This window comes from Eschrichtius robustus, chromosome 1 (assembly GCF_028021215.1).
Source record: "Eschrichtius robustus isolate mEscRob2 chromosome 1, mEscRob2.pri, whole genome shotgun sequence".
NCBI lineage: Eukaryota > Metazoa > Chordata > Mammalia > Artiodactyla > Eschrichtiidae > Eschrichtius > Eschrichtius robustus.
Window position 1 is genome coordinate 144729542 of NC_090824.1, and position 23434 is coordinate 144752975.

A 23434-nucleotide genomic window follows, 5' to 3' on the forward strand; every position below is an offset into this window, starting at 1 on the left:
TGTGGACCCTGGTGCAATTTATAAACCTGCGTGATTTCTGTCCACTGCTCAGGTGCAGTTGCAGCGTAAGGTTGGCTGTTGGCAGAGAAGAAGACCTTCGCATCGTCTGATGACTGGATGTGCTGAGGAGAACTGGAAAAAGTGGGGCGGGTGCACGTTGCCGAGCATGGCTGTGGATATCTCAGGACGGTAGGCATTCACCCATACTAAGATGTGCCATTGGATATTAGGATTTCCACAGATGGGCCCAATGGGTGCAAGAGTGGATTGATTGTTGGTCCTGCTGAGTGGCCTGAGGACTGTGGATTCCCCAAGCAGTTGGAGTACTGCCAGGTCATGGCTCCTCTGCAGAGACCCACGGCCTTCCCTTTTGTGTTCTGCAGCGTCCCAGCATGTGCTTGGATCGATGATGACACCCTTGTATGCATTCCTTGCAAAATCTGAACAAAATGAGTGAGAACGCTCTACCGTCTCCTCATCGAAACTGAGGCCCAGCACGTTTCCTCTCTCGGGAGTACAGGACAGTTAGGAGTGAGGGCCAACGTCCCCTGCTGACAGGCATGCAAACACCACTAAGGGCTCCAGCATTGGAGGGGCTCCTGTCTGAGGGTCGACCATGTCTGCCCATAAGCTGGGTCATCTATGAATCCCCGGTCCCTGCTAAAAGGCCGTTGAGGGAATGCAAGAGGGCAGGCTTTCCCGCTAGTCTTCAGGGTCGGAGTGTGTCCTGGTATAGACCCAGTAAGCTTGCAGCTTGGAGAGGTGATTTTTGGACAGGATCACGCTTTGTGCATGCCGCTTCCGAGGTTGATTATGGAAGCCAAAATGAGCAAGCTTCCCTGGTTGGAGCCTGGAGCCTCAGGCCAGGCCTGTGGCCCTCTCTGTTGTTGTGTTTCACGCAGTGAGGTTCTTGACTGCCCGGTGTGGCTGGAGCAGTGGGTGGGCGTGGGCTGGAGTTGGGCGATGGCGGAAGGGGGCTGATGGTTTAGGCCTCAGTGCTGCCCCTGTCAGCTCCTCTGCTGAAGTTGCCGGCACACTGTTGGCGCTAAGTGGATGTTCGTGGAGTGGGGTGTGGATCGAGTGAAGCATTTCAGCCTGGGTGGTGGCTGCTGGCCTGGAGAGAAAGGTAAGGTATCATGAGGAAAGGTCCTGTGTGATGTCGTGGGATGGGCTGTCATCATTGGGTTGCAGGCGCTGGCCTCGGCTTCCCAAGAATGTGCCTTGTTCGTGATGGGCTGGCATAAGCTGCCTATGGAGCAGATGGCTTTGGCAGTTCAAGTGGGTGAGTTGAGGTAGGTAACTTGTGTAGAGTTGCGATCCCGTTGCCCGAGGAATGACACCCAAAGGGTGTCTTGCGGGAAGTAGAGAAGATCGACATGGTGAGGCGTCTGTGCCGGCCTCCTTGGAGGTAGTTGAGTTATGCGAATATCCCCTTTGGCCGCTTTGTTCCCTTGTTTGGCAATGTGTAAAGCGAAAGTGTTTCTCCCGTGGGGGAATGACGCGACCGGCCAGTGTAGCACGCAGGCCTTTCGAACAGCCAGAGGATTATCTGGAGCAGTCCATTGGTGGGGCAGAGATGGGGGCCCCATTGCCATGCCTGCTGTGCTGCCGTGGCCAGCCACTGTTCCCTTTCAGGCTTCCAAGTCCCCTCGCATGGCAGAGGTCTTCCGTTGCAAGTCTGTCTGTGGTCCTCGGGGACCATGCCTTTGATCCCTGTGAGTTACTCGGTAGTGTCACTGTGGCAGTGGAGAATTTCCAGGATGCATGGGGTGGGATCAGCATCAACGAAGGAGACAGGCTTGTGGTCTGTCTTCCCTGGTGTTCAGTGTTCCCGTGTTCTGAAGATGTTTGTGGTTTCCAGTAGGGTCGTGTCTCCCTGTGGGCTGGAGGAGGGCACGTAGGAAGAGGCTTTCAAGGGTTTGAGAGTTTCCTGAGGGGTCAGGGCCGTGAACATTCAAGATGGGAGCTGCCTGAGACGTGGCTGGGCATGTGGAGTAGTCTCCGCCGTGGGGATCCGACATGGGTCATGGTGGATGAGGCCCACCACTTCCTGTGGTGGGCATTCCCACGGGTCAATGGAAAGTGATTAGGCCTAGTTGGTGAGAAGTGGCACGTGGGCCCACGTTCGTTAGCCCCTTGAGTGGTTTCAGGCTGCATCTTGGCAGTAGACAGCTGCCGGTCGGTGTCGGCCCGACCATGGGAGTTCCCTTGCTTCCGGAAGTGCTGCGAGTGACCCCAAATGCCCATCAGATATACTGGTAGCTGACAGAGTCTTGAGGTGCACGTAGATGTCACAGCCAAGGCCCGGAGGCAGGTCTCGTCGAGGCTGTGTGTTTTTGTCAGAAGGCGTGGCTGTGGGAGAGCGGGAGTCCATGGACTATTCCATCAGCCCCTGGGGGTCAAAGTGTGCCTGCGGCCTCTTGAAGCTGACAGGAGTCTTTCTCCTTTTAGTTGGGGGTCTAACCAGGGTGCTGTGTATAAACTATTTCTTTTATTGTTGGACTCCTCTTCACAGGGCCATAGGGACACACAGAGACCAAGACGCGTATTCAGCGGCACACGGAGAAACCCACGAGCACGTCCGCATGCGCAGTCACAGTCACACATGCCCACACGCGTGAACACACACATACAGCCTCTCACACACCGGCCAACGTACGTGCCTAACTTCCTGCAGTCGTACTATCAGACATGCAGTCAATTCTCGGTAAGGGATAGAGGTCCTTGGGAAGCAGTTTCAGAGCTCAAGGCCAGGTAAATGTTTTTATGGATCATGTCCTCTGAGGACACCGGTCCACTTACAAAGCCTCGGTGATTTCTGTCCACTTCTCAGGTGCAGTTGCTGGGAAAGGCTGGCCGTCGGCACAAACAAGAAGACCTTGGTGTGCTCTGATGACTGGAGGTGCTAAGAAGAACTGGAGAAAGTGAGGCGGGCCCATGTCCCCGAGCATGTTCGTGGATAACTCAGGACGGTAGGTATTCCAGCACCCCAAGATGTGCCATTAGGTATTAGGTTTTCCTCAGACGGGCCCAATGGCTGCAAGAGTGGATTGATTGTTCCTCTTGCTGAGTGGCCTGAGGGCTGTGGATTCTCCAGGCTTTTGAGGTAGCCCAGGCTCATGGCTCCTGTACAGAGCCCCGCGCACACCCCGGTTGTGTTCTGCAGCGTCCCAGCATGTGCTTGGATCGATGATGACACCCTTGCATGCATTTCTTGGAAAATCTGAACCAAATGAGTGAGAACACTCTACAGTCTCCTCTTCGAAACTGAGGTTCAGCACGTTTCCTCTCTCAGGGGGGGAGGACAGTTAGGAATGAGGGCCAGCGTCCCCCGCCGACATGCATGCAAACACCACCAAGGACTCCAGTATTGGAGGGGCCCCTGTCTGAGGGTTGACCGTGTCTGCACATAAGCTGTGTTATCTGTGAATCCCGGGTCCCTGCTGAATGGCTGTTGAGGGAATGCGAGGGGGCAGGCTCTCCTGCTGGTCTTAAGAGTCGGAGTGTGTGCTGGTCTAGGCCCAGTTAGCTTGCAGTTGGGAGGTGAGTTGTGGCCAGGAGCACGCTTCGTGCATGCCATTTTGGGGGTTGATTCTGGAAGCCAAAATGAGCAAGCGTCCCTGGTTGGTGCCTTGATCCTCAGGACAGGCCTGTGGACCTCCCTGTTCTTGTGTTTTTCACGGTGAGGTTCTTGAGTGCCTAGTGAGGCTGGAGCAATGGGCGGGGCTGAGCTCGGTTGGGCATCAGCGGAAAGGGGCTGATGGATTAGGCCTCGCTGCTGCCCTTGTTTGCTTCTCTACTTTAACTCCCGGCACAGTGTTGATGCCAAGTGGGTCATCGTGGAGTGGGGAGAGGAACGAGTGCTGAATTTAAACCTGCGTGGATCACTGATGGCCCGCACAGGAAGGGAAGGGAAGATGTGGACATCTCCTTTGTGATGTCGTGGAATAGGCTATCATAATTGGGTTGCAGGTGCTGGCCTCGGCTTCCCAAGGATGTGTCATGTTCGTGATTGGCTGGCATCAGCTGCCTATGGAGGGGATGGCTTTGGCAGTTCAAGTGGATGAGGTGAGGTAGGTAACTGTGTAGATTTGGAATCCCATTGCGAGAGGAAAGACAACCAAAGGGTGTCTTGGGAGACGTAAAGAAGATTGACATGGTGATCCGTCTGTGCTGGCCTCCTTGGAGAATGTTTAGTTATGCGAACATCCCCTTTGGCTGCTTTGTTCCCTTGGTTGGGAATGTGCAAAGCTAAAGTGCTTCTCCCGGCGGGGGGGGGCATGACTCGGCTTGTGAACAGCCAGAGGTTTATCTGGAGCAGTCTGTTGGGGGGACAGAGTTGGGGGCACTGTTGCGACACCAGGTGCACTGTCGTGGACAGCCACTGTGCCCTTTCAAGGTTCCAGGTCCCCTCGTGTGGCAAAGGTTTTCCGTTGAAAGTCTGTCTGTGGTCCTCGGGGACAGTGCCTTTGATCACTGTGAGTTCCTCGGTAGTGTCGCTGTGGCAATGGAGAATTGCCAGGATGCATGTGGTGGGGTGGACATCATCAAAGCAGACAGGCTTGCGGTGTGTCTTCCCTGCTGTTCAGTGTCTCCGTGTTCGCATGATGTCTGTGGCTTCAAGTAGAGTCGAGTCGCCCTGCAGGCAGGAGGAGGGCACTTAGGACGAGGCTGTGTAGCGTTTGAGCGTTTCCTCAGTGCTCAGGGCCGCAAACCCTACCAGTTGAAAGCTTACCTATACGTGGCCGGGAAGGTGGCCTAATTTCCGCTGTGGGGTTCCAACCTGTGTCATGGTTGCTGAAGCCCAACACTTCCCATTGAGGGCATTCCCACGGGGTCATGGAAAGTGATTTGGTCTAGTTGGCGAGATGAGGCACTTGGGCCGAAGTCCATTAACCCCTTGAGAAGTGCCAGGCTGCATCTTGCCTGTCGTCACCTGCAGGTCTGTGTCAGCCCGCCCATGGGAGGATACCTTGCTTCCGGGAGCACTGGGAGTGACCCCAAGGGCACATCAGATGTGCTGGTAGGTGGCAGGATCTCCAGGTCCACATAGGTGTGACACCCACGGCCGGGAGGGAGGTCTCGTCCAGTCTTTGTGCTTTGGTCAGAAGGCGTGGCTGTGGGAGAGTGGGAGTCTGTGGCCTATTTCGACAGCCTGGGGGTCAAAGTTCGCATGCGGCCTCATGAAGCTGACAGGGGTCTTTCTCCTTTCAGCTGGGGTTCCAACCAGGGTGCTGTGTATAAACGATGACGTTTACTGTTAGAGGCGTCTGCAGAGGGCCACAGGAACACCCAGAGACCAAGACGCATATTTAACGGCACACACAGGAATCCACAAACGCATCCTCGTGCAGAGTCACAGTCACACACGCCCACACGTGTGAATACACACATACAGCGTCTCACACACCGAGCAACGTACGTGCGTAACTTCCTTCAGTCGTGCTGTGAGACACACAATCAGCTTTCGGTAAGGGATAGTGGTACTTGGGAAGCAGATTCCAGGCTCACGCCCTGGTTAAGTGTTCACAAAAATCATGTTCTCTGTGGACCCTGGTGCAATTTATAAACCTGCGTGATTTCTGTCCACTGCTCAGGTGCAGTTGCAGCGTAAGGTTGGCTGTTGGCAGAGAAGAAGACCTTCGCATCGTCTGATGACTGGATGTGCTGAGGAGAACTGGAAAAAGTGGGGCGGGTGCACGTTGCCGAGCATGGCTGTGGATATCTCAGGACGGTAGGCATTCACCCATACTAAGATGTGCCATTGGATATTAGGATTTCCACAGATGGGCCCAATGGGTGCAAGAGTGGATTGATTGTTGGTCCTGCTGAGTGGCCTGAGGACTGTGGATTCCCCAAGCAGTTGGAGTACTGCCAGGTCATGGCTCCTCTGCAGAGACCCACGGCCTTCCCTTTTGTGTTCTGCAGCGTCCCAGCATGTGCTTGGATCGATGATGACACCCTTGTATGCATTCCTTGCAAAATCTGAACAAAATGAGTGAGAACGCTCTACCGTCTCCTCATCGAAACTGAGGCCCAGCACGTTTCCTCTCTCGGGAGTACAGGACAGTTAGGAGTGAGGGCCAACGTCTCCTGCTGACAGGCATGCAAACACCACTAAGGGCTCCAGCATTGGAGGGGCTCCTGTCTGAGGGTCGACCATGTCTGCCCATAAGCTGGGTCATCTATGAATCCCCGGTCCCTGCTAAAAGGCCGTTGAGGGAATGCAAGAGGGCAGGCTTTCCCGCTAGTCTTCAGGGTCGGAGTGTGTCCTGGTATAGACCCAGTAAGCTTGCAGCTTGGAGAGGTGATTTTTGGAGAGGATCACGCTTTGTGCATGCCGCTTCCGAGGTTGATTATGGAAGCCAAAATGAGCAAGCTTCCCTGGTTGGAGCCTGGAGCCTCAGGCCAGGCCTGTGGCCCTCTCTGTTGTTGTGTTTCACGCAGTGAGGTTCTTGACTGCCCGGTGTGGCTGGAGCAGTGGGTGGGCGTGGGCTGGAGTTGGGCGATGGCGGAAGGGGGCTGATGGTTTAGGCCTCAGTGCTGCCCCTGTCAGCTCCTCTGCTGAAGTTGCCGGCACACTGTTGGCGCTAAGTGGATGTTCGTGGAGTGGGGTGTGGATCGAGTGAAGCATTTCAGCCTGGGTGGTGGCTGCTGGCCTGGAGAGAAAGGTAAGGTATCATGAGGAAAGGTCCTGTGTGATGTCGTGGGATGGGCTGTCATCATTGGGTTGCAGGCGCTGGCCTCGGCTTCCCAAGAATGTGCCTTGTTCGTGATGGGCTGGCATAAGCTGCCTATGGAGCAGATGGCTTTGGCAGTTCAAGTGGGTGAGTTGAGGTAGGTAACTTGTGTAGAGTTGCGATCCCGTTGCCCGAGGAATGACACCCAAAGGGTGTCTTGCGGGAAGTAGAGAAGATCGACATGGTGAGGCGTCTGTGCCGGCCTCCTTGGAGGTAGTTGAGTTATGCGAATATCCCCTTTGGCCGCTTTGTTCCCTTGTTTGGCAATGTGTAAAGCGAAAGTGTTTCTCCCGTGGGGGAATGACGCGACCGGCCAGTGTAGCACGCAGGCCTTTCGAACAGCCAGAGGATTATCTGGAGCAGTCCATTGGTGGGGCAGAGATGGGGGCCCCATTGCCATGCCTGCTGTGCTGCCGTGGCCAGCCACTGTTCCCTTTCAGGCTTCCAAGTCCCCTCGCATGGCAGAGGTCTTCCGTTGCAAGTCTGTCTGTGGTCCTCGGGGACCATGCCTTTGATCCCTGTGAGTTACTCGGTAGTGTCACTGTGGCAGTGGAGAATTTCCAGGATGCATGGGGTGGGATCAGCATCAACGAAGGAGACAGGCTTGTGGTCTGTCTTCCCTGGTGTTCAGTGTTCCCGTGTTCTGAAGATGTTTGTGGTTTCCAGTAGGGTCGTGTCTCCCTGTGGGCTGGAGGAGGGCACGTAGGAAGAGGCTTTCAAGGGTTTGAGAGTTTCCTGAGGGGTCAGGGCCGTGAACATTCAAGATGGGAGCTGCCTGAGACGTGGCTGGGCATGTGGAGTAGTCTCCGCCGTGGGGATCCGACATGGGTCATGGTGGATGAGGCCCACCACTTCCTGTGGTGGGCATTCCCACGGGTCAATGGAAAGTGATTAGGCCTAGTTGGTGAGAAGTGGCACGTGGGCCCACGTTCGTTAGCCCCTTGAGTGGTTTCAGGCTGCATCTTGGCAGTAGACAGCTGCCGGTCGGTGTCGGCCCGACCATGGGAGTTCCCTTGCTTCCGGAAGTGCTGCGAGTGACCCCAAATGCCCATCAGATATACTGGTAGCTGACAGAGTCTTGAGGTGCACGTAGATGTCACAGCCAAGGCCCGGAGGCAGGTCTCGTCGAGGCTGTGTGTTTTTGTCAGAAGGCGTGGCTGTGGGAGAGCGGGAGTCCATGGACTATTCCATCAGCCCCTGGGGGTCAAAGTGTGCCTGCGGCCTCTTGAAGCTGACAGGAGTCTTTCTCCTTTTAGTTGGGGGTCTAACCAGGGTGCTGTGTATAAACTATTTCTTTTATTGTTGGACTCCTCTTCACAGGGCCATAGGGACACACAGAGACCAAGACGCGTATTCAGCGGCACACGGAGAAACCCACGAGCACGTCCGCATGCGCAGTCACAGTCACACATGCCCACACGCGTGAACACACACATACAGCCTCTCACACACCGGCCAACGTACGTGCCTAACTTCCTGCAGTCGTACTATCAGACATGCAGTCAATTCTCGGTAAGGGATAGAGGTCCTTGGGAAGCAGTTTCAGAGCTCAAGGCCAGGTAAATGTTTTTATGGATCATGTCCTCTGAGGACACCGGTCCACTTACAAAGCCTCGGTGATTTCTGTCCACTTCTCAGGTGCAGTTGCTGGGAAAGGCTGGCCGTCGGCACAAACAAGAAGACCTTGGTGTGCTCTGATGACTGGAGGTGCTAAGAAGAACTGGAGAAAGTGAGGCGGGCCCATGTCCCCGAGCATGTTCGTGGATAACTCAGGACGGTAGGTATTCCAGCACCCCAAGATGTGCCATTAGGTATTAGGTTTTCCTCAGACGGGCCCAATGGCTGCAAGAGTGGATTGATTGTTCCTCTTGCTGAGTGGCCTGAGGGCTGTGGATTCTCCAGGCTTTTGAGGTAGCCCAGGCTCATGGCTCCTGTACAGAGCCCCGCGCACACCCCGGTTGTGTTCTGCAGCGTCCCAGCATGTGCTTGGATCGATGATGACACCCTTGCATGCATTTCTTGGAAAATCTGAACCAAATGAGTGAGAACACTCTACAGTCTCCTCTTCGAAACTGAGGTTCAGCACGTTTCCTCTCTCAGGGGGGGAGGACAGTTAGGAATGAGGGCCAGCGTCCCCCGCCGACATGCATGCAAACACCACCAAGGACTCCAGTATTGGAGGGGCCCCTGTCTGAGGGTTGACCGTGTCTGCACATAAGCTGTGTTATCTGTGAATCCCGGGTCCCTGCTGAATGGCTGTTGAGGGAATGCGAGGGGGCAGGCTCTCCTGCTGGTCTTAAGAGTCGGAGTGTGTGCTGGTCTAGGCCCAGTTAGCTTGCAGTTGGGAGGTGAGTTGTGGCCAGGAGCACGCTTCGTGCATGCCATTTTGGGGGTTGATTCTGGAAGCCAAAATGAGCAAGCGTCCCTGGTTGGTGCCTTGATCCTCAGGACAGGCCTGTGGACCTCCCTGTTCTTGTGTTTTTCACGGTGAGGTTCTTGAGTGCCTAGTGAGGCTGGAGCAATGGGCGGGGCTGAGCTCGGTTGGGCATCAGCGGAAAGGGGCTGATGGATTAGGCCTCGCTGCTGCCCTTGTTTGCTTCTCTACTTTAACTCCCGGCACAGTGTTGATGCCAAGTGGGTCATCGTGGAGTGGGGAGAGGAACGAGTGCTGAATTTAAACCTGCGTGGATCACTGATGGCCCGCACAGGAAGGGAAGGGAAGATGTGGACATCTCCTTTGTGATGTCGTGGAATAGGCTATCATAATTGGGTTGCAGGTGCTGGCCTCGGCTTCCCAAGGATGTGTCATGTTCGTGATTGGCTGGCATCAGCTGCCTATGGAGGGGATGGCTTTGGCAGTTCAAGTGGATGAGGTGAGGTAGGTAACTGTGTAGATTTGGAATCCCATTGCGAGAGGAAAGACAACCAAAGGGTGTCTTGGGAGACGTAAAGAAGATTGACATGGTGATCCGTCTGTGCTGGCCTCCTTGGAGAATGTTTAGTTATGCGAACATCCCCTTTGGCTGCTTTGTTCCCTTGGTTGGGAATGTGCAAAGCTAAAGTGCTTCTCCCGGCGGGGGGGGGCATGACTCGGCTTGTGAACAGCCAGAGGTTTATCTGGAGCAGTCTGTTGGGGGGACAGAGTTGGGGGCACTGTTGCGACACCAGGTGCACTGTCGTGGACAGCCACTGTGCCCTTTCAAGGTTCCAGGTCCCCTCGTGTGGCAAAGGTTTTCCGTTGAAAGTCTGTCTGTGGTCCTCGGGGACAGTGCCTTTGATCACTGTGAGTTCCTCGGTAGTGTCGCTGTGGCAATGGAGAATTGCCAGGATGCATGTGGTGGGGTGGACATCATCAAAGCAGACAGGCTTGCGGTGTGTCTTCCCTGCTGTTCAGTGTCTCCGTGTTCGCATGATGTCTGTGGCTTCAAGTAGAGTCGAGTCGCCCTGCAGGCAGGAGGAGGGCACTTAGGACGAGGCTGTGTAGCGTTTGAGCGTTTCCTCAGTGCTCAGGGCCGCAAACCCTACCAGTTGAAAGCTTACCTATACGTGGCCGGGAAGGTGGCCTAATTTCCGCTGTGGGGTTCCAACCTGTGTCATGGTTGCTGAAGCCCAACACTTCCCATTGAGGGCATTCCCACGGGGTCATGGAAAGTGATTTGGTCTAGTTGGCGAGATGAGGCACTTGGGCCGAAGTCCATTAACCCCTTGAGAAGTGCCAGGCTGCATCTTGCCTGTCGTCACCTGCAGGTCTGTGTCAGCCCGCCCATGGGAGGATACCTTGCTTCCGGGAGCACTGGGAGTGACCCCAAGGGCACATCAGATGTGCTGGTAGGTGGCAGGATCTCCAGGTCCACATAGGTGTGACACCCACGGCCGGGAGGGAGGTCTCGTCCAGTCTTTGTGCTTTGGTCAGAAGGCGTGGCTGTGGGAGAGTGGGAGTCTGTGGCCTATTTCGACAGCCTGGGGGTCAAAGTTCGCATGCGGCCTCATGAAGCTGACAGGGGTCTTTCTCCTTTCAGCTGGGGTTCCAACCAGGGTGCTGTGTATAAACGATGACGTTTACTGTTAGAGGCGTCTGCAGAGGGCCACAGGAACACCCAGAGACCAAGACGCATATTTAACGGCACACACAGGAATCCACAAACGCATCCTCGTGCAGAGTCACAGTCACACACGCCCACACGTGTGAATACACACATACAGCGTCTCACACACCGAGCAACGTACGTGCGTAACTTCCTTCAGTCGTGCTGTGAGACACACAATCAGCTTTCGGTAAGGGATAGTGGTACTTGGGAAGCAGATTCCAGGCTCACGCCCTGGTTAAGTGTTCACAAAAATCATGTTCTCTGTGGACCCTGGTGCAATTTATAAACCTGCGTGATTTCTGTCCACTGCTCAGGTGCAGTTGCAGCGTAAGGTTGGCTGTTGGCAGAGAAGAAGACCTTCGCATCGTCTGATGACTGGATGTGCTGAGGAGAACTGGAAAAAGTGGGGCGGGTGCACGTTGCCGAGCATGGCTGTGGATATCTCAGGACGGTAGGCATTCACCCATACTAAGATGTGCCATTGGATATTAGGATTTCCACAGATGGGCCCAATGGGTGCAAGAGTGGATTGATTGTTGGTCCTGCTGAGTGGCCTGAGGACTGTGGATTCCCCAAGCAGTTGGAGTACTGCCAGGTCATGGCTCCTCTGCAGAGACCCACGGCCTTCCCTTTTGTGTTCTGCAGCGTCCCAGCATGTGCTTGGATCGATGATGACACCCTTGTATGCATTCCTTGCAAAATCTGAACAAAATGAGTGAGAACGCTCTACCGTCTCCTCATCGAAACTGAGGCCCAGCACGTTTCCTCTCTCGGGAGTACAGGACAGTTAGGAGTGAGGGCCAACGTCTCCTGCTGACAGGCATGCAAACACCACTAAGGGCTCCAGCATTGGAGGGGCTCCTGTCTGAGGGTCGACCATGTCTGCCCATAAGCTGGGTCATCTATGAATCCCCGGTCCCTGCTAAAAGGCCGTTGAGGGAATGCAAGAGGGCAGGCTTTCCCGCTAGTCTTCAGGGTCGGAGTGTGTCCTGGTATAGACCCAGTAAGCTTGCAGCTTGGAGAGGTGATTTTTGGAGAGGATCACGCTTTGTGCATGCCGCTTCCGAGGTTGATTATGGAAGCCAAAATGAGCAAGCTTCCCTGGTTGGAGCCTGGAGCCTCAGGCCAGGCCTGTGGCCCTCTCTGTTGTTGTGTTTCACGCAGTGAGGTTCTTGACTGCCCGGTGTGGCTGGAGCAGTGGGTGGGCGTGGGCTGGAGTTGGGCGATGGCGGAAGGGGGCTGATGGTTTAGGCCTCAGTGCTGCCCCTGTCAGCTCCTCTGCTGAAGTTGCCGGCACACTGTTGGCGCTAAGTGGATGTTCGTGGAGTGGGGTGTGGATCGAGTGAAGCATTTCAGCCTGGGTGGTGGCTGCTGGCCTGGAGAGAAAGGTAAGGTATCATGAGGAAAGGTCCTGTGTGATGTCGTGGGATGGGCTGTCATCATTGGGTTGCAGGCGCTGGCCTCGGCTTCCCAAGAATGTGCCTTGTTCGTGATGGGCTGGCATAAGCTGCCTATGGAGCAGATGGCTTTGGCAGTTCAAGTGGGTGAGTTGAGGTAGGTAACTTGTGTAGAGTTGCGATCCCGTTGCCCGAGGAATGACACCCAAAGGGTGTCTTGCGGGAAGTAGAGAAGATCGACATGGTGAGGCGTCTGTGCCGGCCTCCTTGGAGGTAGTTGAGTTATGCGAATATCCCCTTTGGCCGCTTTGTTCCCTTGTTTGGCAATGTGTAAAGCGAAAGTGTTTCTCCCGTGGGGGAATGACGCGACCGGCCAGTGTAGCACGCAGGCCTTTCGAACAGCCAGAGGATTATCTGGAGCAGTCCATTGGTGGGGCAGAGATGGGGGCCCCATTGCCATGCCTGCTGTGCTGCCGTGGCCAGCCACTGTTCCCTTTCAGGCTTCCAAGTCCCCTCGCATGGCAGAGGTCTTCCGTTGCAAGTCTGTCTGTGGTCCTCGGGGACCATGCCTTTGATCCCTGTGAGTTACTCGGTAGTGTCACTGTGGCAGTGGAGAATTTCCAGGATGCATGGGGTGGGATCAGCATCAACGAAGGAGACAGGCTTGTGGTCTGTCTTCCCTGGTGTTCAGTGTTCCCGTGTTCTGAAGATGTTTGTGGTTTCCAGTAGGGTCGTGTCTCCCTGTGGGCTGGAGGAGGGCACGTAGGAAGAGGCTTTCAAGGGTTTGAGAGTTTCCTGAGGGGTCAGGGCCGTGAACATTCAAGATGGGAGCTGCCTGAGACGTGGCTGGGCATGTGGAGTAGTCTCCGCCGTGGGGATCCGACATGGGTCATGGTGGATGAGGCCCACCACTTCCTGTGGTGGGCATTCCCACGGGTCAATGGAAAGTGATTAGGCCTAGTTGGTGAGAAGTGGCACGTGGGCCCACGTTCGTTAGCCCCTTGAGTGGTTTCAGGCTGCATCTTGGCAGTAGACAGCTGCCGGTCGGTGTCGGCCCGACCATGGGAGTTCCCTTGCTTCCGGAAGTGCTGCGAGTGACCCCAAATGCCCATCAGATATACTGGTAGCTGACAGAGTCTTGAGGTGCACGTAGATGTCACAGCCAAGGCCCGGAGGCAGGTCTCGTCGAGGCTGTGTGTTTTTGTCAGAAGGCGTGGCTGTGGGAGAGCGGGAGTCCATGGACTATTCCATCAGCCCCTGGGGGTCAAAGTGTGCCTGCGGCCTCTTGAAGCTGACAGGAGTCTTTCTCCTTTTAGTTGGGGGTCTAACCAGGGTGCTGTGTATAAACTATTTCTTTTATTGTTGGACTCCTCTTCACAGGGCCATAGGGACACACAGAGACCAAGACGCGTATTCAGCGGCACACGGAGAAACCCACGAGCACGTCCGCATGCGCAGTCACAGTCACACATGCCCACACGCGTGAACACACACATACAGCCTCTCACACACCGGCCAACGTACGTGCCTAACTTCCTGCAGTCGTACTATCAGACATGCAGTCAATTCTCGGTAAGGGATAGAGGTCCTTGGGAAGCAGTTTCAGAGCTCAAGGCCAGGTAAATGTTTTTATGGATCATGTCCTCTGAGGACACCGGTCCACTTACAAAGCCTCGGTGATTTCTGTCCACTTCTCAGGTGCAGTTGCTGGGAAAGGCTGGCCGTCGGCACAAACAAGAAGACCTTGGTGTGCTCTGATGACTGGAGGTGCTAAGAAGAACTGGAGAAAGTGAGGCGGGCCCATGTCCCCGAGCATGTTCGTGGATAACTCAGGACGGTAGGTATTCCAGCACCCCAAGATGTGCCATTAGGTATTAGGTTTTCCTCAGACGGGCCCAATGGCTGCAAGAGTGGATTGATTGTTCCTCTTGCTGAGTGGCCTGAGGGCTGTGGATTCTCCAGGCTTTTGAGGTAGCCCAGGCTCATGGCTCCTGTACAGAGCCCCGCGCACACCCCGGTTGTGTTCTGCAGCGTCCCAGCATGTGCTTGGATCGATGATGACACCCTTGCATGCATTTCTTGGAAAATCTGAACCAAATGAGTGAGAACACTCTACAGTCTCCTCTTCGAAACTGAGGTTCAGCACGTTTCCTCTCTCAGGGGGGGAGGACAGTTAGGAATGAGGGCCAGCGTCCCCCGCCGACATGCATGCAAACACCACCAAGGACTCCAGTATTGGAGGGGCCCCTGTCTGAGGGTTGACCGTGTCTGCACATAAGCTGTGTTATCTGTGAATCCCGGGTCCCTGCTGAATGGCTGTTGAGGGAATGCGAGGGGGCAGGCTCTCCTGCTGGTCTTAAGAGTCGGAGTGTGTGCTGGTCTAGGCCCAGTTAGCTTGCAGTTGGGAGGTGAGTTGTGGCCAGGAGCACGCTTCGTGCATGCCATTTTGGGGGTTGATTCTGGAAGCCAAAATGAGCAAGCGTCCCTGGTTGGTGCCTTGATCCTCAGGACAGGCCTGTGGACCTCCCTGTTCTTGTGTTTTTCACGGTGAGGTTCTTGAGTGCCTAGTGAGGCTGGAGCAATGGGCGGGGCTGAGCTCGGTTGGGCATCAGCGGAAAGGGGCTGATGGATTAGGCCTCGCTGCTGCCCTTGTTTGCTTCTCTACTTTAACTCCCGGCACAGTGTTGATGCCAAGTGGGTCATCGTGGAGTGGGGAGAGGAACGAGTGCTGAATTTAAACCTGCGTGGATCACTGATGGCCCGCACAGGAAGGGAAGGGAAGATGTGGACATCTCCTTTGTGATGTCGTGGAACAGGCTATCATAATTGGGTTGCAGGTGCTGGCCTCGGCTTCCCAAGGATGTGTCATGTTCGTGATTGGCTGGCATCAGCTGCCTATGGAGGGGATGGCTTTGGCAGTTCAAGTGGATGAGGTGAGGTAGGTAACTGTGTAGATTTGGAATCCCATTGCGAGAGGAAAGACAACCAAAGGGTGTCTTGCGAGACATAAAGAAGATTGACATGGTGATGCGTCTGTGCTGGCCTCCTTGGAGAATGTTTAGTTATGCGAACATCCCCTTTGGCTGCTTTGTTCCCTTGGTTGGGAATGTGCAAAGCGAAAGTTCTTCTCCCGGCGGGGGGGGGGGGGGGCATGACTCGGCTTGTGAACAGCCAGAGGTTTATCTGGAGCAGTCTGTTGGGGGGACAGAGTTGGGGGCACTGTTGCGACACCAGGTGCACTGTCGTGGACAGCCACTGTGCCCTTTCAAGGTTCCAGGTCCCCTCGTGTGGCAAAGGTTTTCCGTTGAAAGTCTGTCTGTGGTCCTCGGGGACAGTGCCTTTGATCACTGTGAGTTCCTCGGTAGTGTCGCTGTGGCAATGGAGAATTGCCAGGATGCATGTGGTGGGGTGGACATCATCAAAGCAGACAGGCTTGCGGTGTGTCTTCCCTGCTGTTCAGTGTCTCCGTGTTCGCATGATGTCTGTGGCTTCAAGTAGAGTCGAGTCGCCCTGCAGGCAGGAGGAGGGCACTTAGGACGAGGCTGTGTAGCGTTTGAGCGTTTCCTCAGTGCTCAGGGCCGCAAACCCTACCAGTTGAAAGCTTACCTATACGTGGCCGGGAAGGTGGCCTAATTTCCGCTGTGGGGTTCCAACCTGTGTCATGGTTGCTGAAGCCCAACACTTCCCATTGAGGGCATTCCCACGGGGTCATGGAAAGTGATTTGGTCTAGTTGGCGAGATGAGGCACTTGGGCCGAAGTCCATTAACCCCTTGAGAAGTGCCAGGCTGCATCTTGCCTGTCGTCACCTGCAGGTCTGTGTCAGCCCGCCCATGGGAGGATACCTTGCTTCCGGGAGCACTGGGAGTGACCCCAAGGGCACATCAGATGTGCTGGTAGGTGGCAGGATCTCCAGGTCCACATAGGTGTGACACCCACGGCCGGGAGGGAGGTCTCGTCCAGTCTTTGTGCTTTGGTCAGAAGGCGTGGCTGTGGGAGAGTGGGAGTCTGTGGCCTATTTCGACAGCCTGGGGGTCAAAGTTCGCATGCGGCCTCATGAAGCTGACAGGGGTCTTTCTCCTTTCAGCTGGGGTTCCAACCAGGGTGCTGTGTATAAACGATGACGTTTACTGTTAGAGGCGTCTGCAGAGTGCCACAGGAACACCCAGAGACCAAGACGCATATTTAACGGCACACAGAGGAATCCACAAACGCATCCTCGTGCAGAGTCACAGTCACACACGCCCACACGTGTGAATACACACATACAGCGTCTCACACACCGAGCAACGTACGTGCGTAACTTCCTTCAGTCGTGCTGTGAGACACACAATCAGCTTTCGGTAAGGGATAGTGGTACTTGGGAAGCAGATTCCAGGCTCACGCCCTGGTTAAGTGTTCACAAAAATCATGTTCTCTGTGGACCCTGGTGCAATTTATAAACCTGCGTGATTTCTGTCCACTGCTCAGGTGCAGTTGCAGCGTAAGGTTGGCTGTTGGCAGAGAAGAAGACCTTCGCATCGTCTGATGACTGGATGTGCTGAGGAGAACTGGAAAAAGTGGGGCGGGTGCACGTTGCCGAGCATGGCTGTGGATATCTCAGGACGGTAGGCATTCACCCATACTAAGATGTGCCATTGGATATTAGGATTTCCACAGATGGGCCCAATGGGTGCAAGAGTGGATTGATTGTTGGTCCTGCTGAGTGGCCTGAGGACTGTGGATTCCCCAAGCAGTTGGAGTACTGCCAGGTCATGGCTCCTCTGCAGAGACCCACGGCCTTCCCTTTTGTGTTCTGCAGCGTCCCAGCATGTGCTTGGATCGATGATGACACCCTTGTATGCATTCCTTGCAAAATCTGAACAAAATGAGTGAGAACGCTCTACCGTCTCCTCATCGAAACTGAGGCCCAGCACGTTTCCTCTCTCGGGAGTACAGGACAGTTAGGAGTGAGGGCCAACGTCCCCTGCTGACAGGCATGCAAACACCACTAAGGGCTCCAGCATTGGAGGGGCTCCTGTCTGAGGGTCGACCATGTCTGCCCATAAGCTGGGTCATCTATGAATCCCCGGTCCCTGCTAAAAGGCCGTTGAGGGAATGCAAGAGGGCAGGCTTTCCCGCTAGTCTTCAGGGTCGGAGTGTGTCCTGGTATAGACCCAGTAAGCTTGCAGCTTGGAGAGGTGATTTTTGGAGAGGATCACGCTTTGTGCATGCCGCTTCCGAGGTTGATTATGGAAGCCAAAATGAGCAAGCTTCCCTGGTTGGAGCCTGGAGCCTCAGGCCAGGCCTGTGGCCCTCTCTGTTGTTGTGTTTCACGCAGTGAGGTTCTTGACTGCCCGGTGTGGCTGGAGCAGTGGGTGGGCGTGGGCTGGAGTTGGGCGATGGCGGAAGGGGGCTGATGGTTTAGGCCTCAGTGCTGCCCCTGTCAGCTCCTCTGCTGAAGTTGCCGGCACACTGTTGGCGCTAAGTGGATGTTCGTGGAGTGGGGTGTGGATCGAGTGAAGCATTTCAGCCTGGGTGGTGGCTGCTGGCCTGGAGAGAAAGGTAAGGTATCATGAGGAAAGGTCCTGTGTGATGTCGTGGGATGGGCTGTCATCATTGGGTTGCAGGCGCTGGCCTCGGCTTCCCAAGAATGTGCCTTGTTCGTGATGGGCTGGCATAAGCTGCCTATGGAGCAGATGGCTTTGGCAGTTCAAGTGGGTGAGTTGAGGTAGGTAACTTGTGTAGAGTTGCGATCCCGTTGCCCGAGGAATGACACCCAAAGGGTGTCTTGCGGGAAGTAGAGAAGATCGACATGGTGAGGCGTCTGTGCCGGCCTCCTTGGAGGTAGTTGAGTTATGCGAATATCCCCTTTGGCCGCTTTGTTCCCTTGTTTGGCAATGTGTAAAGCGAAAGTGTTTCTCCCGTGGGGGAATGACGCGACCGGCCAGTGTAGCACGCAGGCCTTTCGAACAGCCAGAGGATTATCTGGAGCAGTCCATTGGTGGGGCAGAGATGGGGGCCCCATTGCCATGCCTGCTGTGCTGCCGTGGCCAGCCACTGTTCCCTTTCAGGCTTCCAAGTCCCCTCGCATGGCAGAGGTCTTCCGTTGCAAGTCTGTCTGTGGTCCTCGGGGACCATGCCTTTGATCCCTGTGAGTTACTCGGTAGTGTCACTGTGGCAGTGGAGAATTTCCAGGATGCATGGGGTGGGATCAGCATCAACGAAGGAGACAGGCTTGTGGTCTGTCTTCCCTGGTGTTCAGTGTTCCCGTGTTCTGAAGATGTTTGTGGTTTCCAGTAGGGTCGTGTCTCCCTGTGGGCTGGAGGAGGGCACGTAGGAAGAGGCTTTCAAGGGTTTGAGAGTTTCCTGAGGGGTCAGGGCCGTGAACATTCAAGATGGGAGCTGCCTGAGACGTGGCTGGGCATGTGGAGTAGTCTCCGCCGTGGGGATCCGACATGGGTCATGGTGGATGAGGTCCACCACTTCCTGTGGTGGGCATTCCCACGGGTCAATGGAAAGTGATTAGGCCTAGTTGGTGAGAAGTGGCACGTGGGCCCACGTTCGTTAGCCCCTTGAGTGGTTTCAGGCTGCATCTTGGCAGTAGACAGCTGCCGGTCGGTGTCGGCCCGACCATGGGAGTTCCCTTGCTTCCGGAAGTGCTGCGAGTGACCCCAAATGCCCATCAGATATACTGGTAGCTGACAGAGTCTTGAGGTGCACGTAGATGTCACAGCCAAGGCCCGGAGGCAGGTCTCGTCGAGGCTGTGTGTTTTTGTCAGAAGGCGTGGCTGTGGGAGAGCGGGAGTCCATGGACTATTCCATCAGCCCCTGGGGGTCAAAGTGTGCCTGCGGCCTCTTGAAGCTGACAGGAGTCTTTCTCCTTTTAGTTGGGGGTCTAACCAGGGTGCTGTGTATAAACTATTTCTTTTATTGTTGGACTCCTCTTCACAGGGCCATAGGGACACACAGAGACCAAGACGCGTATTCAGCGGCACACGGAGAAACCCACGAGCACGTCCGCATGCGCAGTCACAGTCACACATGCCCACACGCGTGAACACACACATACAGCCTCTCACACACCGGCCAACGTACGTGCCTAACTTCCTGCAGTCGTACTATCAGACATGCAGTCAATTCTCGGTAAGGGATAGAGGTCCTTGGGAAGCAGTTTCAGAGCTCAAGGCCAGGTAAATGTTTTTATGGATCATGTCCTCTGAGGACACCGGTCCACATACAAAGCCTCGGTGATTTCTGTCCACTTCTCAGGTGCAGTTGCTGGGAAAGGCTGGCCGTCGGCACAAACAAGAAGACCTTGGTGTGCTCTGATGACTGGAGGTGCTAAGAAGAACTGGAGAAAGTGAGGCGGGCCCATGTCCCCGAGCATGTTCGTGGATAACTCAGGACGGTAGGTATTCCAGCACCCCAAGATGTGCCATTAGGTATTAGGTTTTCCTCAGACGGGCCCAATGGCTGCAAGAGTGGATTGATTGTTCCTCTTGCTGAGTGGCCTGAGGGCTGTGGATTCTCCAGGCTTTTGAGGTAGCCCAGGCTCATGGCTCCTGTACAGAGCCCCGCGCACACCCCGGTTGTGTTCTGCAGCGTCCCAGCATGTGCTTGGATCGATGATGACACCCTTGCATGCATTTCTTGGAAAATCTGAACCAAATGAGTGAGAACACTCTACAGTCTCCTCTTCGAAACTGAGGTTCAGCACGTTTCCTCTCTCAGGGGGGGAGGACAGTTAGGAATGAGGGCCAGCGTCCCCCGCCGACATGCATGCAAACACCACCAAGGACTCCAGTATTGGAGGGGCCCCTGTCTGAGGGTTGACCGTGTCTGCACATAAGCTGTGTTATCTGTGAATCCCGGGTCCCTGCTGAATGGCTGTTGAGGGAATGCGAGGGGGCAGGCTCTCCTGCTGGTCTTAAGAGTCGGAGTGTGTGCTGGTCTAGGCCCAGTTAGCTTGCAGTTGGGAGGTGAGTTGTGGCCAGGAGCACGCTTCGTGCATGCCATTTTGGGGGTTGATTCTGGAAGCCAAAGTGAGCAAGCGTCCCTGGTTGGTGCCTTGATCCTCAGGACAGGCCTGTGGACCTCCCTGTTCTTGTGTTTTTCACGGTGAGGTTCTTGAGTGCCTAGTGAGGCTGGAGCAATGGGCGGGGCTGAGCTCGGTTGGGCATCAGCGGAAAGGGGCTGATGGATTAGGCCTCGCTGCTGCCCTTGTTTGCTTCTCTACTTTAACTCCCGGCACAGTGTTGATGCCAAGTGGGTCATCGTGGAGTGGGGAGAGGAACGAGTGCTGAATTTAAACCTGCGTGGATCACTGATGGCCCGCACAGGAAGGGAAGGGAAGATGTGGACATCTCCTTTGTGATGTCGTGGAATAGGCTATCATAATTGGGTTGCAGGTGCTGGCCTCGGCTTCCCAAGGATGTGTCATGTTCGTGATTGGCTGGCATCAGCTGCCTATGGAGGGGATGGCTTTGGCAGTTCAAGTGGATGAGGTGAGGTAGGTAACTGTGTAGATTTGGAATCCCATTGCGAGAGGAAAGACAACCAAAGGGTGTCTTGGGAGACGTAAAGAAGATTGACATGGTGATCCGTCTGTGCTGGCCTCCTAGGAGAATGTTTAGTTATGCGAACATCCCCTTTGGCTGCTTTGTTCCCTTGGTTGGGAATGTGCAAAGCTAAAGTGCTTCTCCCGGCGGGGGGGGGCATGACTCGGCTTGTGAACAGCCAGAGGTTTATCTGGAGCAGTCTGTTGGGGGGACAGAGTTGGGGGCACTGTTGCGACACCAGGTGCACTGTCGTGGACAGCCACTGTGCCCTTTCAAGGTTCCAGGTCCCCTCGTGTGGCAAAGGTTTTCCGTTGAAAGTCTGTCTGTGGTCCTCGGGGACAGTGCCTTTGATCACTGTGAGTTCCTCGGTAGTGTCGCTGTGGCAATGGAGAATTGCCAGGATGCATGTGGTGGGGTGGACATCATCAAAGCAGACAGGCTTGCGGTGTGTCTTCCCTGCTGTTCAGTGTCTCCGTGTTCGCATGATGTCTGTGGCTTCAAGTAGAGTCGAGTCGCCCTGCAGGCAGGAGGAGGGCACTTAGGACGAGGCTGTGTAGCGTTTGAGCGTTTCCTCAGTGCTCAGGGCCGCAAACCCTACCAGTTGAAAGCTTACCTATACGTGGCCGGGAAGGTGGCCTAATTTCCGCTGTGGGGTTCCAACCTGTGTCATGGTTGCTGAAGCCCAACACTTCCCATTGAGGGCATTCCCACGGGGTCATGGAAAGTGATTTGGTCTAGTTGGCGAGATGAGGCACTTGGGCCGAAGTCCATTAACCCCTTGAGAAGTGCCAGGCTGCATCTTGCCTGTCGTCACCTGCAGGTCTGTGTCAGCCCGCCCATGGGAGGATACCTTGCTTCCGGGAGCACTGGGAGTGACCCCAAGGGCACATCAGATGTGCTGGTAGGTGGCAGGATCTCCAGGTCCACATAGGTGTGACACCCACGGCCGGGAGGGAGGTCTCGTCCAGTCTTTGTGCTTTGGTCAGAAGGCGTGGCTGTGGGAGAGTGGGAGTCTGTGGCCTATTTCGACAGCCTGGGGGTCAAAGTTCGCATGCGGCCTCATGAAGCTGACAGGGGTCTTTCTCCTTTCAGCTGGGGTTCCAACCAGGGTGCTGTGTATAAACGATGACGTTTACTGTTAGAGGCGTCTGCAGAGGGCCACAGGAACACCCAGAGACCAAGACGCATATTTAACGGCACACACAGGAATCCACAAACGCATCCTCGTGCAGAGTCACAGTCACACACGCCCACACGTGTGAATACACACATACAGCGTCTCACACACCGAGCAACGTACGTGCGTAACTTCCTTCAGTCGTGCTGTGAGACACACAATCAGCTTTCGGTAAGGGATAGTGGTACTTGGGAAGCAGATTCCAGGCTCACGCCCTGGTTAAGTGTTCACAAAAATCATGTTCTCTGTGGACCCTGGTGCAATTTATAAACCTGCGTGATTTCTGTCCACTGCTCAGGTGCAGTTGCAGCGTAAGGTTGGCTGTTGGCAGAGAAGAAGACCTTCGCATCGTCTGATGACTGGATGTGCTGAGGAGAACTGGAAAAAGTGGGGCGGGTGCACGTTGCCGAGCATGGCTGTGGATATCTCAGGACGGTAGGCATTCACCCATACTAAGATGTGCCATTGGATATTAGGATTTCCACAGATGGGCCCAATGGGTGCAAGAGTGGATTGATTGTTGGTCCTGCTGAGTGGCCTGAGGACTGTGGATTCCCCAAGCAGTTGGAGTACTGCCAGGTCATGGCTCCTCTGCAGAGACCCACGGCCTTCCCTTTTGTGTTCTGCAGCGTCCCAGCATGTGCTTGGATCGATGATGACACCCTTGTATGCATTCCTTGCAAAATCTGAACAAAATGAGTGAGAACGCTCTACCGTCTCCTCATCGAAACTGAGGCCCAGCACGTTTCCTCTCTCGGGAGTACAGGACAGTTAGGAGTGAGGGCCAACGTCCCCTGCTGACAGGCATGCAAACACCACTAAGGGCTCCAGCATTGGAGGGGCTCCTGTCTGAGGGTCGACCATGTCTGCCCATAAGCTGGGTCATCTATGAATCCCCGGTACCTGCTAAAAGGCCGTTGAGGGAATGCAAGAGGGCAGGCTTTCCCGCTAGTCTTCAGGGTCGGAGTGTGTCCTGGTATAGACCCAGTAAGCTTGCAGCTTGGAGAGGTGATTTTTGGAGAGGATCACGCTTTGTGCATGCCGCTTCCGAGGTTGATTATGGAAGCCAAAATGAGCAAGCTTCCCTGGTTGGAGCCTGGAGCCTCAGGCCAGGCCTGTGGCCCTCTCTGTTGTTGTGTTTCACGCAGTGAGGTTCTTGACTGCCCGGTGTGGCTGGAGCAGTGGGTGGGCGTGGGCTGGAGTTGGGCGATGGCGGAAGGGGGCTGATGGTTTAGGCCTCAGTGCTGCCCCTGTCAGCTCCTCTGCTGAAGTTGCCGGCACACTGTTGGCGCTAAGTGGATGTTCGTGGAGTGGGGTGTGGATCGAGTGAAGCATTTCAGCCTGGGTGGTGGCTGCTGGCCTGGAGAGAAAGGTAAGGTATCATGAGGAAAGGTCCTGTGTGATGTCGTGGGATGGGCTGTCATCATTGGGTTGCAGGCGCTGGCCTCGGCTTCCCAAGAATGTGCCTTGTTCGTGATGGGCTGGCATAAGCTG

At 55.1% G+C, this 23434-nt stretch overlaps 9 non-coding genes across 9 annotated transcripts; all 9 read left to right on the forward strand.

Annotated features, from left to right (window-relative positions):
• The first annotated feature begins 400 nt into the window (after positions 1-400).
• LOC137776678 (small nucleolar RNA SNORD116) lies at positions 401-493 on the forward strand. Its single transcript, XR_011076293.1, has one exon. It is a non-coding gene; the product is annotated as a small nucleolar RNA SNORD116 (small nucleolar RNA).
• Positions 494-3183: 2690 nt separating this feature from the next.
• LOC137750564 (small nucleolar RNA SNORD116) lies at positions 3184-3276 on the forward strand. Its single transcript, XR_011070483.1, has one exon. It is a non-coding gene; the product is annotated as a small nucleolar RNA SNORD116 (small nucleolar RNA).
• Positions 3277-5945: 2669 nt separating this feature from the next.
• LOC137776685 (small nucleolar RNA SNORD116) lies at positions 5946-6038 on the forward strand. Its single transcript, XR_011076294.1, has one exon. It is a non-coding gene; the product is annotated as a small nucleolar RNA SNORD116 (small nucleolar RNA).
• Positions 6039-8728: 2690 nt separating this feature from the next.
• Positions 8729-8821, forward strand: LOC137750571 (small nucleolar RNA SNORD116). Its single transcript, XR_011070485.1, has one exon. It is a non-coding gene; the product is annotated as a small nucleolar RNA SNORD116 (small nucleolar RNA).
• A 2669-nt stretch (positions 8822-11490) lies between these two features.
• Positions 11491-11583, forward strand: LOC137776691 (small nucleolar RNA SNORD116). Its single transcript, XR_011076295.1, has one exon. It is a non-coding gene; the product is annotated as a small nucleolar RNA SNORD116 (small nucleolar RNA).
• A 2690-nt stretch (positions 11584-14273) lies between these two features.
• Positions 14274-14366, forward strand: LOC137750579 (small nucleolar RNA SNORD116). The gene has a single exon (XR_011070486.1). It is a non-coding gene; the product is annotated as a small nucleolar RNA SNORD116 (small nucleolar RNA).
• Positions 14367-17041: 2675 nt separating this feature from the next.
• On the forward strand, positions 17042-17134 carry LOC137776695 (small nucleolar RNA SNORD116). Its single transcript, XR_011076296.1, has one exon. It is a non-coding gene; the product is annotated as a small nucleolar RNA SNORD116 (small nucleolar RNA).
• Positions 17135-19824: 2690 nt separating this feature from the next.
• On the forward strand, positions 19825-19917 carry LOC137750582 (small nucleolar RNA SNORD116). Its single transcript, XR_011070487.1, has one exon. It is a non-coding gene; the product is annotated as a small nucleolar RNA SNORD116 (small nucleolar RNA).
• A 2669-nt stretch (positions 19918-22586) lies between these two features.
• Positions 22587-22679, forward strand: LOC137776700 (small nucleolar RNA SNORD116). Its single transcript, XR_011076297.1, has one exon. It is a non-coding gene; the product is annotated as a small nucleolar RNA SNORD116 (small nucleolar RNA).
• Positions 22680-23434: the final 755 nt, after the last annotated feature.